The 14,416-nt window shown below is 45.4% G+C and overlaps 1 long non-coding RNA gene across 1 annotated transcript; it reads left to right on the forward strand.

Moving 5' to 3' along the window:
* Positions 1-343: 343 nt before the first annotated feature.
* LOC144584582 (uncharacterized) lies at positions 344-7,678 on the forward strand. Its single transcript, XR_013538932.1, has 2 exons — positions 344-903; positions 5,712-7,678. It is a non-coding gene; the product is annotated as an uncharacterized LOC144584582 (long non-coding RNA).
* The last annotated feature ends 6,738 nt before the right edge of the window (positions 7,679-14,416 follow it).

Below are 14,416 nucleotides of genomic sequence, written 5' to 3' on the forward strand. Positions count from 1 at the left end.
CATTCTGATGTTTAGGAAATATCAATTAAAATAAAGAGGGAATGCACAAGCTTGGTGTTCAGAATACAGAAGGAATGTTGTGCATAATGTACGTGTGTGTGTTTTGCATTGTTCAGGCATGTGTGTGCAAGCAACTTTGCAGAAAAGGGAGGTGGGGGGGAAAATCAGTTTTTCTGTAGCAATCAACCGAAAGCATGGACGTGTGGGAAGGAGGCTGCCTCCTTTAATTCAAAGCACATTTTGCCAATTTGAGCCTTCTCCTGTAATCTCCCAGCCTGGAATTTGGCCAGTGGATTTGCATCAGTTGAATGGCCATGGGGTGGGGGCAGGGGGAGGAGGGGGCATGGGGAAAAGGGGAGGGGGAGCTGCTGGTGTCCCTCTTTGAAAAGCTGGCATGCGACAATTCCAAATGATTGGGGAGGAAAGCTTGAAAACAGACTCTACCACTAGCTTCATTCTTCCCTGCTCCCATTTCTCCCTTCCAGCAGCACCGCAAGTTAATGTCCGATGGACTTCTTGGTGCCGATTCCGTACAATTCCAGTTTTGTGTTCAATTTGTCCACGTCTGCACCAGAGGTGCAACTAAAATAACAACAAAAGAACCACATGAAAATCTAGCTTTAATACAGATTCTTCTTAATTCTACACCTCTTTGCCAATATTTTCTCAACAAATCCCATCTTTGTGAGCTGTATTTATTTATCCATACCCCCCCTTTTTTGCACATAATTTTTTTTTTTGCCAGAGAACTTGATCGTGTAAATTTGGAGAAGTGCAAACACGGATGATTAGCGTGGGTTTGGGTTTGCATATTGGTTTAAGGATTGTGAATCAGGCGGCCTTGTGTTTGATGCCAGTCAAATGGATTTCTCCCGCTTCCCGTCTTCCCTGCCACAAATCCAGGTGATGGGATGAGTTAGACTCGCTGATGAATGCGCACAAGACAGCAAGCATAAACATGTGCAGAACAGGAGAAAACAAACAGAAACGAACCAACTGCCAACAACTGGAGGAGCTTTTGACATGGAACCACACAATAAAAGGTGTGGGGTCTCATCGGTCTCATGTTTCTACCAGTCTCCATCTCAAATTTCCCTTCTTCTTGTGCCTTTTGACCAGCATTCTCTTTCATGGCATGAGGTGTCTGTGAGAAAGCCAAATTTAGTGGGATTCTGTAAGAAAATAAGAAAGGCTTTGTTGTGTCTTCCTGAACCCAGTTTTCCAGGAAGAGCTATTCGGATAAACTACTGGTGAGCAGGAGACCTTTACAGATCTGATCACTCCCAAATGCCTCTAATGATACCTGAATAGACATTATAGATGATGCTGTTAGCTGAATGCCTGATCAGAGACATCTGGGAAGCATTGTAGTCCAAGAAAAGATGAACACTTTTTTTTGTTTCCAAGATATCTCTGGCAACTATCCAGGGCATAACGTAGTCATCAAGGGAAGAGCCGATTCTTCGTCTTTAACATGGGGTACAAAACTGTATTTCACGCCAGGTACCAGATTTGAGATGTCTGTTGTGCTAGAAAAGTGGAAGGCCTGTGATGTGAGATTTGAATACTTTCCATAGTTCCTATTAGAGTAGATTCATTGAGGCAGTGAGATTGTTGTGCCAACCCACCATCCAGCAGATCTACTCCGAGTTGGGATTAGCCATTGGGCCATGTCTCTCTCTTCCTCTGGAATCACTAGGTAGCCTTAACAAAGCCACCATTATTTCCTCTTAGCCTTCTTCAATCCGTGGATCTCTCCCAGTGACTGAGTGAAGATGTGTAGCCTTGTAACATGTTACCATTTTGCAAGTGTGTCTAATTCTTGTCAAAACAGCTGGTGAGGAGCTCAACCACCATCGTGAGATTTCTCGCCTCCAGCGCAAGAGTGAGACTAGTTCTTTCTGTCTGTCACAAGCACAAGCCCTTTGAAATGTCCGTGGCCGGACTGATCATTCTGCCATGCATGCTCATGTCCCTTTTACCACATATGGGCCTCTGCATCTGCTCCTACGTCTTGTGCCCCCAGCTTAGTTAAACCGGGGGGGGGGGCTTCTAATTGGCCTCACGCACCCCTCCTTCTGCACCCTCTGTGCCAGTCAAGACACCTACATTGCATGCCACCCTTGCCTTCTGTGCGTGGGTCTTGGGTTTTGCTGTAACGTTCCTCCAGCATGAACGAACATGGGCTTTTCACAATGCGTGGGCTCCGTGGTCAAGCCATGGCCGCTGTCACCGTCTCGCCTCTTCGCCTTCTGTTTGCTTCTGTTTCCAGCCAGCAAGGCCTCTCCTCCGACCGACTGGGGGTCCCTGCCCTGAGCTGTTGCTAGGGAGCCGTGGTGGTGAAGCTGAGCTATGCGAGGGAAAAGCCGGGCCTGTCAAAGCGTCTGGGAGAGCCACCCCGGCCCAGACCCTCTACAGCTGGGGCCCGGCGTGCCTCAGCTCTTGTCTGGAAGCCTGGGAATGGCCCCGGCTTGTGAGGTTCAAGGGCAAACTTGCTATTCATTAGACGGGGGTCCTTGACATTCCTCTCTCTGCTTCTCTCTCTTTCTCGATGTGTGTGTGTGTGTGTGTGTGTGTTCTCCACTCCTAGCCCCCTTTTGACAAATTCCTGGGTGCCTGTGCCGAAGCTGCCTCCTTTCCTGCCACCTCCCCCATGCACAGGCCTCCTCGGGAGACACTGCCAGGAGAACAATGCCCAGTATAATGCTATTCAAGCCAAAGAGGCCCAGACAACATCTCGGTCTCCTTCTTCTTCTTTTTTGCTCGGGCTTGTCCCTCGATATTGTCCTTTTCTGTGCCCCCTGTTTGTGCCTGCTCAGCCCTCCCTCTCTCCTCTCCGAACCCCCTTTTCCGTGTTTCCCATCCACAGGTCGGTGGGGAGAGATGAGGGCTTCCTCTGGACTGCAGATCGCTGGGGTCCTGATTATCTTGATGTCTGCAGGAAATTGTAATGCGAGATAAAGAAATGTCAGCCACCTCTCTCCCCCACCCTGCCGCCCCCAGGTCTCTGCAGAAGCCCCAAAGCACAAGGGAGATCCCTTGTTTAGGAAAGGGATGGCGAACGGGTTGTTTCGGAAGACACTTGATTTAGGACAAGGGAAAGACCACAGGACCATCTCATGTGCTGGTTTGTGTACGGATGCACAAATGCACACATACCTTCATACAGAAGGATGATAAAACACATTGTATAGGCTTAGCCCACATCCCCAGCCATGTTCTTTCCCTCTCAGAATGGAATATTTCATACCTTTTTAGAAACCTAAAGTTCCCTATAATTACCCGAGACAAACAGCATGCGCTATAGGTTTAAAATGATATATATTTTCCCCCTCCTCTCCTTCTGGCCCCTGGAGCAGAATGGAGGTGTAATTGTGCTAAAGAGGAAGCAGGAGCGAGGGAATGAATACAGCGCTTGGTCACATTCAGAGTTGGAGGGCTTGAGCCAGGGGAAAAAAAAAGGAATAAAAAGCCCTGATTTGCATAAATAGCATGTGTCTCTACCTCTCTCCCCCCCCAACCAGGAAAAGAAAAGAGAGAGAGAGAAGAGAAAGAAAGAAAGAAAGATGCCAGGGGCCTGCTAGAGAGAGGGGGGGGAAATAAGAAGGGAGGGCAGGGCAGTGTGCAAAGGGAGGGTGGAAAAAATTGACAGTGAAAGGGTTGCCCCCCCACCCCCATGGAACACCCTGGCGCGATTAAATTGTCCAGAAAGTTTCTCCCTGTGTGCCGATGAAATGGTTGATGGGGTGAGGCCAAGGAGGAGGGGACCGTCCCCGCCTTCCAAAGAGCCCGAATAGAAAAATGGGCCAAGGGAAAGCAACCCGATTAAGCAGGGGGAAAAAAAACCCTGACCTTTTATTTATTAAGATCCCCTTCCCCTTGGCGTGGGCAGGTTGGAAGGGAGATGAAAGAGCTCTTGATCAGAAATGGACCAGATTGGTACATTCCCCCCCCCCCCAAACACACACACCCTTTCCTTCCCACCTCCAGGAAAGGTAGCATGATTTCGATTTCGCCGTCCGGTTCAGCCGATGCAGGAGCCTTGTTTTGGTGCCCGTTCAGGTTCTCAGATTAGAGGCGAGGGAGAGTTGATTGGGAAGGTTGACAGTTTGAAGTGATGGCCAGGAAAGGGCATCCTTTTGAAAGCCTCACTCTGCCCATCCCGCCTTGGACAGGCTGCTGGCAAGGTTCCCCATGGAGATCTGGGTTACCAAGAGTTCCTCATTCTGTCACTCTTCTTCCCCCCCCCCCCACTCCCAGAAGGTCAAGAAAAGCAGAAAGGAAAACACATTTTTTAATTTTTTAATTTTTTTGCAGTGGATCTCAGCACCTCTAAATCTGTTTTTGCAGAACTGAGAAATAGGTCAGGTTTCCCCCAAAGTCGGATGGCCACTTACTTTTTTTAAACCTACCTCGTGGAGGATCACCCCCTCGAGCAAAGGAAAAGGCGCTCATGCCACAACTTTGGCATTGGCTCTTCTGCTGAGCCAGAGGTTGGGAGTTCAATTCCCCACTGGGCTTCCCAGGAGAAGAGCCAGCCTGGATGGCCTTGGGCCAGCTGCACAGTTCCGGGTTGAAGAAGGGAACAAGTATCTCCATGAGTCAGGATTGACTTGACAACGCATGATTATTATTCCCTTGGTGAACTAGAACTCATACAAGAAGGGGAAGGATCTGTTCTCCATCATCCCAGAGTGCGGGACATGTAGCAATGGGCTCAAGCTACAGGAAGTCAGAGTTTGGCTGAATATCAGAAAAAAAAAACTTCCTAACTGTTAAAGCAGTACAACAATGGAACCCATGACCTCAGGAGGTGGTGGATGCTCCAACATGGGAGGCATTCAAGAAAAACACAGACTACCCTCTGTCAGATCTGCCCATGGTTCCAGTTCTTGTTGGATATCTCTACCCTATGCCATGCTAGCTCTTAGTTAATGGTTGGGAGTGTGCCCGGCAAAAGGTAATGGTATTCTTGAACATCCGGAGAAATGCCCTAAGGGTTAGATGAGTTTGACAATGGAACCAAGCATCTAGGGCAGTGGTTCCCAACCTTGGGTCTTCAGATGTTCTTGGATTGCAAATCCCATAAACCTTGCCTTGCACAGTTAGTGGTGAAGGCCTCTGGGAATTTTAGTCCAGGAATATCTGGGGACCCAAGGTTGGGAACCTTTGATCTTGGAGCTAAGAAATGGGAAGTGTGTGGCCATCCAGATGTTTGTGGACTACAGCTACCATCTCCTTCACCACTGACCTTTCTAGCTTAGGCTGATGAGAGCAGAAACAACATCTGGACCCCAACCACATCTGGAGAGCTTCAGCATCTGCACCCCTGACCCAAAGGTCTCTGTCCTTCTGCAAAAGCCTTGGAGCACAGTCTGGATGGCCACGGATGGAGGAGACTCACGTTTTGAACGTCTAGCTTTAGGTTTTCTGAACTGAACAGCAGGTTGGCGTTAGATGGCCTCAAAAGCCCCTTTCAGCTCTAGGACTTTGTGACGGCCCAACATCACAAGCCACTTCAGAAGCTAACCAATGGGTTTTGAGCCAGACTTTATGAGAGAGGGAGGGAAGGAACTGCAGACCAGATCATGGAAGAGTGTCAAAAGGCCTTCCCTTTCATGGCTAGGATTATATCTTGCATTGCGGTGTGATTTCAGAAAAGGGTATTTCAAACAAACAAATAACCATTGTATATTTCTTTGTTGTTACAGATGCCTACGATGGGGAATTCAAAGAGCCCCAAAAACAGCCGGGTTTGCTACCGATGCAAGCAGGCGTGCGTTTCCTGATTCATGGAGAGGAGCTGGTTTTCATGCTCTCTGTCATCACGAGGACCTACCAGGAAAGCATTTTCAAGACAAGGAGCCTCAGGTGGTCTTTTTGGATTTCCTGATGGGGCTGGGGAGCAAAAGGAAAGAGCCCCGTTCTGGCCACGTGAAGAGAACAAGGCACAGCCTCAGTTTCCGTTCTGTTCTTTTGAGCCGTGACTGTCACACTTTTGACTGCTTTGGATCATACATGGAAAGCAGACGTTTCTCTTGAACTCTCTCTCTCTCTCTGCACCTAGATGCTAAAGAGGACAAAGAGACTGAACTAGGACTGCTGGTTATGGATAGTTTCCACGGCTATTCAGATATGATACAACTTTGGCTCAGTGGAGTACCTTCAGATGGGTACCTTCAGCTGATGCGTTCAGCCTAATATTGTCCAGCAACGTCAGCATTAGGAAATGAGCCAGGCAGTGTTCTAACTCCCCCAGAATTTTTTTTAAACAATCTGCTTGCTACCAGTGCTTATTTTTCAACATTGAGCTCAGCACAACCAGCTTACTGCAAACCACCTTTACAACAGTCTTGCTTAACTTAGAGCTTCTACAAAAGTGGGTGGGTTAATTTAAAAAAAAATAATCTAACGGATCTCAGTTGCCCGTTCGGGAGGAGGGACCCTAAAATGTGTATGATAACAGTGATAACTCACAATAATGTGCTGTGTCTGGAAAAAATCATCTCTCCATGCAGTGAGGGTTGCGAGGGAGTAAATTCCTTTGGAAGAGGTGGGGAGGTAACCTCTGTGTCCCTGATGGTCCCAGGCGTCTTCTCCTGGAAGCCGGGATTCTACTACCCTTGTGGCTATTTATCATGATACCATTCTGACACTTTAAACATTGAAGGATCAGTACTCCCAATATCAATGCTAGTACATCTTTGAACACTACTAGCAGTGGGGCAATAGGGAGAGAGAGCTGTGATCCTCATCACCTGTTTTTGGACCAATGCAGGTACAGCGGTGCCCTGCTAGATGATGATAATCCATTCCACTGAAATCGCTGTTTAGCAAAATCATTGTCTAGTGAAAAGCATCTCCCCATTGGAATGCATTGAAACCTGTTTAATGTGTTCCAATGGGGAAGAATCGTCGTTGTCTAGCAAAGATCGGCCATAAGAAAGCCGCTTTGTGAACCGCTGATCAGCTGTTTAAATCGCTGTCTCACGAAGCTTAGGTCCCGAAAACACCCGTTTTGCGAGCACGGAGGGAGCTGTCAAAATCGTTGCCTAGCGAAAATCGGTTTGTGAACCAGGGACCAAACATTGTCCAGCGAAATTCCTCCATAGGAATCACTGTTTGCGAATCGCTATAGCGATCGCAAAAAGCCAATGTCTAGCGAAAAAACTGTCATGCAGGGTAATTGTCTAGCAAGGCACCACTGTATTCAGCTGGCAAATGAAACATCTCTCTTTTGATCCAGCAGAACCTTTTTAATACTGCCATTTCTTACTGCAAGAAAGGGGACCTTGATTTCCCAAATGTTGACCGCAACTACCATCAGCCCCGGCCATGTCTGGCTGGTGATCCGGGAACATGGGGGTTGGAGTAGATCACTCTCTGGAGGCAAGAGGTCCCCCATCCCCACTGCTCTGCCAGATTGCCATACAGTTTATAATAAGAGAAATGGATGCTCCAAGCGATTCGACTGGAGCTACGCCAACCTTGCTTTAGGAAAATATCTGCCTTTTCCAACTGATCATAAGGGACAAACATTTTCGAAATATGTTGAAAATTGTTATCAGTGCTCATATTTTTATGCCGTCCTTGAAACAAAATGAACTTGTCTGGCGCTTTCTCTTGTCATTGTTTGAAAAGAGTGTCAACAATAAACAAATTTACTGTTTTCACAAAATGCCTCTCTGTGTGTACATCTGGGGAGGTGGCTAAGGAGCAGTATTTGTGTGCTTAATTATGTTTCTTCCTTCATTAACTGATGTTATATTGTGCCTTTCCTCCCTTGAAACCAAGGCCACCTGTATTCCACACCTCCTCACTGTATCCTCTTAAGAGCTTTGCGAGGTAGGCTCGTCAGAAATAAAGTAATTGGGCAAGTAACACCCAGTAGGTTTCACGCCCCAGCCTTGAACCAGGATTTCCAGAGTCCCAGTAGAACAACCGCCTTCCTGCACTACACTGTGTTATTTTTGGGTGGCACCACCCCCAGTGGTCTGAGGGCAGAATACAAATTCAGGGTCCAACCAAGGGAATTTTTTTGTTTAGTCATTAAGTCGTGTCCAACTCTTCGTGACCCCAATGGACCAGAGCACGCCAGGCCCTCCTGTCTTCCACTGCCTCCCAGAGTTGGGTCAAAATCATGTTGGTCGCTTCAGTGACCCTGTCCAACCATCTCATCCTCCATTGTCCCCTTCTCCTCTTGCCTTCACACGTTCCCAACGTCAGGGTCTTTTCCAGGGAGTCTTCTCTTCTCATGAGATGGCCAAAGGATTGGAGCCTCAACTTCAGGATCTGTCCTTGAATAAGGGATGTCAAATAGGACAGGGCTGGATTTTGTCATGTTCTAAAATGGTATAATAATGCCGTTCATTTAGAACTGTGTAGCCAAAGCAATAATAATAAATAAATAAATAAGTATTGTTATCTTACAGTAATTAACTCTAGAGTTTAACATTATCTATTTATGCACTGTAGCAACTATTTTTTTGCCTTGTTCTTACTGCTTCTCAGCCTTAAAGCTAAGATCGAAAGTGTGTGTTCATCTGTATGCCCTAATTCTTTGCACAAACTGAAAGATTTATATATATATTTGAAGCATCATCGTTCCTTCAGAACTTCAGCTGAAGTACCATTCAATCATTGCAAGCTCTACCTTTTTGGGTGGCCACACCGAGGGAAGCAAAGAAGATTGTTACTAGCAACCGAGCCTTCTTGGTAGTGGCCCCATCCTTATGGAATGGGCTTCTGCCAGGGCTGTGCCAGGCCCCTTCCCTCCCGACGTTTAAGAGGATGTTGAAGACATTGCCCTTCAGAGAAGCCTTCAAGGACAAACTCTCCTGATTCAGTCTATAAATGAGTCACCCAACCCCATCATCATTTATTTTATTTTATTTTATTAGATTTATATCCTGCCCATTTGGACCACATCTACTCTGGGAGGCTTATGATAAAAACAATTAAAACAGCCATTTAAATCAATAATATTAGTATCCTTCAAGATGGAAAAATATAAACGAAAGTTAAAATAAAAAGTAAAAGTCGAGTATTGACAGGAGGGAAGGCCTGCCTAAAGTGCCAAATCTTAAGTTGGCTCTTAAAAGCACTCAGCGAGGGTGCCAGACAGATCTCTGACGGAAGAGTGTTCCAGAGTTGAGGGGCCACTGCCAAGAAGGCCCGATTTCTTGTTCTTTCTTTCCGGGCCTCCCTCGGCGTTAGGCCCCCTCAACCGTCTTTCCTGGCTATAGCGAGTGATTCGAGTGGATCTAGGTGAGAGAAGATGTTCTGCTAGGTCTTAGCTTGTTTTGTTAGTTGTATGTGCAATTTCATTTCTTTTCTTTTTTCCCCTTTTAGTTTAATCTTTGGTCCTTGGGGTGGGTTCATGAGTTTCGTTTCTTGATTGTAAAGGGCATGGCGCTTAGTCAGGCAGTACAGAAGCATTTGAAATGAACGAAGGAACGAACAAACCAACTGCAGAAGGAGAAGAGCAATGAAATGGGGAGTAAAGATTGTTACAGCTGATCATTCAAGGTGAGATAAATGGGATAAGAGGATAAAAGGGCTCAAACTGCAGGAAGCCAGATTCTGGTTGAATATCAGGAAAAAGCATCCTAACTGTTAGAGCAGAACGACAACAGAACCAATTGCCTTGAGAGGGGGTGAGTGCTCCAACACCAGACACATTCAAGAGACATTTAAACAACTAACCTTCTGCCAGATCTGTTTTGACTTGGATTTCTGCCTAGAGCAGGGGGTTTGGACTCAATGACCTTATGGGCCCCTTCCAACTTCATGATTCTGTGATTCTGCGATTCCTCCTCTAAGGGAGAATGGCAACTATTGTCTCAAGTGATTTTTTTTTTACTATGATTGACAAACGTCATCAGCTTCTTCATATTTGAAGAATATGAACCCCCTGAATATGGTAGAGCCAAAATGACACCTTAACTCATCAAGGTATATGCTTAATCCTCCAAACTTTGGATTTGAATCCCTGTGTATTTTCTTTTGGTTGTATCTTTGGAAAGGTATATAATGCAAAGAAGACTGAAATAAACCCGTTAGTCTTCAATTTTCCCAACAGCCCAAACCAGGAATGCTCCTGCTTTAATAAATCTGTGAGTCTTTAAAATACCTGAACACGTCCCCTTCCATTTTTTTTTTTTTTTGGGTGCTATGATGTGCAGACATAAAATGTTGTTCCTAATGCTGAATCAGAGTTGCCCTTTTGAATCTCCAAATTTATTTACAGTACTTTATTCATTATAGTTCCACCTTGCCTTTTCACTAAAAGATAGTGCTCAAGGCAGCTTATGGGCTTTTTAAAAGAATAAAAACAGATGGAACCATACCTAACAAAATAATAATAATAATACAATCATATAAACACACTCTTCCATAAAACTATGAACATCAAGCAAAATGCATTAGAAACAATGAAAATCAACAAAGAATGCAGCAAAAACAGTACTGGGGGTATGGAATTTAAGCATCACAGTCCAGACTAAACAAAAATTTAACAGTTAACAGGACCACTGTGAACGTCTTCATGTTCCTAAGGGGAGCCAGTGTGGTGAAGTGGATAGAGTGATGGGCTAGGACTCAGGAGACCTGGGTTCAAATCATGGAAACTCATGGGGTGGGGGAAACAAAGGGACATGGTAAAAGCCACTCCTCAAATATCGCACATACTTTACAGGTTCACTTTAACTCAAATGCTACCAGAAGTTAGATGTGACCTGATCATACATAACTCAAATTCAGCTAATGGGGTTTTTGTTGTTATTTAGTCATTTAATTGTGTCCGACTCTTTGTGACCCCAATGGACCAGAGCACGCCAGGCCCTCCTGTCTTCCACTGCCTCCTGGAGTTGGGTCAAAGTCACGTTGGTCGCTTCAATGACCCTATCCAGCCATCTCATCCTCCGTCGTCCCCTTCTCCTCCTGCCTTCACACTTTCCCAACATCAGGGTCTTTTCCAGGGAGTCTTCTCTTCTCATGAGATGGCCAAAGTATTGGAGCCTCAGCTTCAGGATCTGTCCTTCCAATGAGCACTCAGGGTTGATTTCCTTCAGAACGGTTAGGTTTGTTCTCCTTGCAGTCCATGGGACTCTCAAGAGCCTCCTCCAGCACCACAATTCAAAAGCATCAATTCTTTTTTTGTGGTCAGCCTTCTTTATGGTCCACCTCTCACTTCCATACATCGCTACTGGAAAAATGGGGTAGCCCTTGAATTTGGCTTATGCAGATGGAAAAGTTTCACCTGCACTTTTTGAAGATGTGTTCGGGATCTGCAAAGGTCTTGATATGTTAAAAGGACTAGAATGGAAAATCCTTGGCATTTTAAAACCAGGGACAAGGAAAATGGGCAGATTCTCCCATCGCTGTAAACCTTCCCAAATTCTCTCCATGTGACTGAGAGAAGAGACCTATTCAGCTGACGCTGGGCATGCAGACAGTTCCCAGGGACAGATATATCCTGACTGTTGACAAGCTGGTAACGGTCTTTGAGCCCCCCCCCCCGTCTTTTCTGTCTGTCCGTGGTGTCGGCCTATATTTATACACTGGGGTTAGAGTGAGCTGAATAGCAAATGTCCATAAATCCTGGCCGTTGTCCATCCTCAGCACTGGGGCAGAGCATCTGCATGTCTTCACAGCATGAATGGGGGGACACAATGCACATTGTCTCGTCCTTATTCAAGTAAAGATGGAAGATGCACATTGGCAGATATTGACCTTCAGGTTGGTAGTTGCGCCATGGCTGGTGCAGAATATTCATCTGGACTAAATACGATGCAAAACCACCCAGAATCTGTCACATTGAGCACAACACTCCTTGGAATCAACATGCAACGGATGATCCATAACAGAATAAGAAATATTTGCAAATTTTCTAATCCCTAATTTTAAAAAAGGGTGAGGATGAGGGTTAGGGTTGACCAAAAAAAAAAAAAAAAGCATCAACTACGGCAAGATTGACCCAAAGGAGAAAAGGCCAAAACACTTTTTATCAGCAGCTGCATTAGGGGAAAAAAACTCCCCCAGTTTTGTGCAAATAGCTTAGATTTTGTGTTAAAAGCCTTCGGTTAGGCATTGAGATCTTGCATTTTGAGCAAAAGATGAGTATATACAGTACACCCCCCTGAGATTTTCACACACAGACACAAATGCCATGAATGCATGTAAACTTTCAGAGAGAAAAACCTTTGAAATGTTGTTCTGTCTCCCTATTTGAACCCCCATCCTTTAGAGCGGTTGAGGTCTAAAGGAGCATGTAGCATGGCTTGCATGCACTTGCGAGTCTACGCCTATTGATATTGGTGTGGTTTATGTTGTGTTAAAATAACTTACCCTTTGCATCTCTATGAGGCCACTCTAGATGCATTTAGCTACAGTTCCAACTCCCTGCTAGTTTCATTACCGACAGCCAGGGTTAACCTTAGACTTTTTGCGGCCTGCATCAGGGCAGAAAATGCCCAAACACCTTGAGCTGGCATTTAAGGAAGAATATCCCACCCTTTCTCATTCCTGGCAGTTAAAACAATTATAATACTATAATTAACTTATAACCAACCGCTTTTGGAAGAAAGGAAATGCAAAACCCTTGAGCTGGTTTCTGAAAGGGATCCTCTTGATCGTCTACAATTTTTGCAAAACAGATTCACCCAAACAGCCCCTACTTTTTCATAATACAAGGATGTATGCCCAGCTGTCTCATGCTAGGGCCAGGTCTGGCTGAGGTCTGAGAAAACCAACAGTATGGCTAAGCCTCGGACCAGACCAGCGGCTACATGGGGTGGATCTGAAGGGCTTGGTCGTAAAGAAGAACTGAATAGCTTCTTGTTCTTCAGCCTTTTTTTTCCCTACCATCCATCATGCAACAAGGGAATGGCACTCGTCCGTCCAGAAGTCTAGCAGCATACAAAGGATGAAGGATGGAGAATGCCCATACTGTTCGCAGGACGCACCTGGAGCTCAGAATGGATGCCCTACAAGGCCAAGTTCAAGGCTAAGAGTGAGCAGGTGGGGCTGTGTGAGAGAGGGTGGGAACGAGATGCTAATTTTAACTCCGCCAAGAGGCCAGGCTGTAAAATCTGCATGAAGTGATTATTCACCGACACCAGCCAGCCCTCCATGCTGATTCTCCCCGCTCCACCCCACCTATAGTACATTAAAGAGAAACAATAGTGCTTGATTGCCTTATGCTCCAAGGGGGGAATGGATGGGTAGAAAAGTGGAGAGAAAGGTTTCCTTCCCGTATCTCTCAGAGAGAGAGAGAAACAAATAGCAGATTAGACGGATGGATTGATAGATCAGCAGACAGATGTATTATGTAGTAAAGCTCTATCAGACACCATCAAAAGCTGCCGATCAATCGTATGTCATATCAGTCTAATAGAGACAATGGCTGCTGTCATATTGTTATCTCTAAAGATTCAGACCTGAGCAACAACAACAACAACCACAAATGATCATTTTCCAGCAGTTGGCTAAATCTTATGGATTACTCACATTTTTTTCTTCTGTATCCTAAATTCCAGCCACCTCCAATTTCAAGAAACAAAATCAGAATGCTATACTGGGGTAAGGAGGCTGTCACAGAGAAAAAGGGTTGATTTCAATAAGCTGGATTTTACACTTCTTTATAAATGACTAAAGAAGTGTACATGAAGTCTCAAAACTGCAAATTAAAGTGGATTTTCCTGACATGTTCATTTCATGTTTTTTTGGGTACAGAGAATTGAGAGAGGGGGCTAAGGGCAGCAGGGATGAAGGAACAGTCCATCCTAGGAACCTTCATATACTCTCCAGAAGGGATACAGTGGCCTTACTTGCCTACTGTCTTGATTGCTCTTATTGAGAGGCCAGGAATTTAGAGAAGTGACCACAAGGGAGGTTAACATTGCTGTTTGACTTGAGTTCAACTTGCAGGTTGGGCCACTCTGTGTTCAAAGGGAGCTGTCCCTGGAACGGTGCTGAATGTCCCTGGGATGGCCTTTTTTTTATGAGAACAGACCGTAATCCTCTTGTGGTGCCTTAAACTAACACATTTATAAGGCACACACCATAAGACTGCATGGATCAAGAAACTGTTGCCCCTTGTTTTAGTTAGCCATTGAACCAGATGGCTCATCGTGACAAGCCCACCTGTATACACACACACACACACACACACACACACACACACACACACACACATTGCTGACGTGGTTTAAAAGAAAGTGTCAGTGTATTAATTTACCATTTTTCTTCTTTTTGTATACATGCTTCTCCAGTGGCCCAAACTTTATGAAATCTGTAACGGGTGATGAGTTCTGTTGAACATGAAACTTCATCTTATTTTAGTTAGCCATTGAACCAGATGGCAAAATCCTGACAAGCTCACCTGGACCGGGAACAAGTCCCCTTCAGCTCTATG

Source organism: Pogona vitticeps, chromosome 12 (genome assembly GCF_051106095.1).
Source record: "Pogona vitticeps strain Pit_001003342236 chromosome 12, PviZW2.1, whole genome shotgun sequence".
Taxonomy (NCBI): Eukaryota; Metazoa; Chordata; class Lepidosauria; order Squamata; family Agamidae; genus Pogona; species Pogona vitticeps.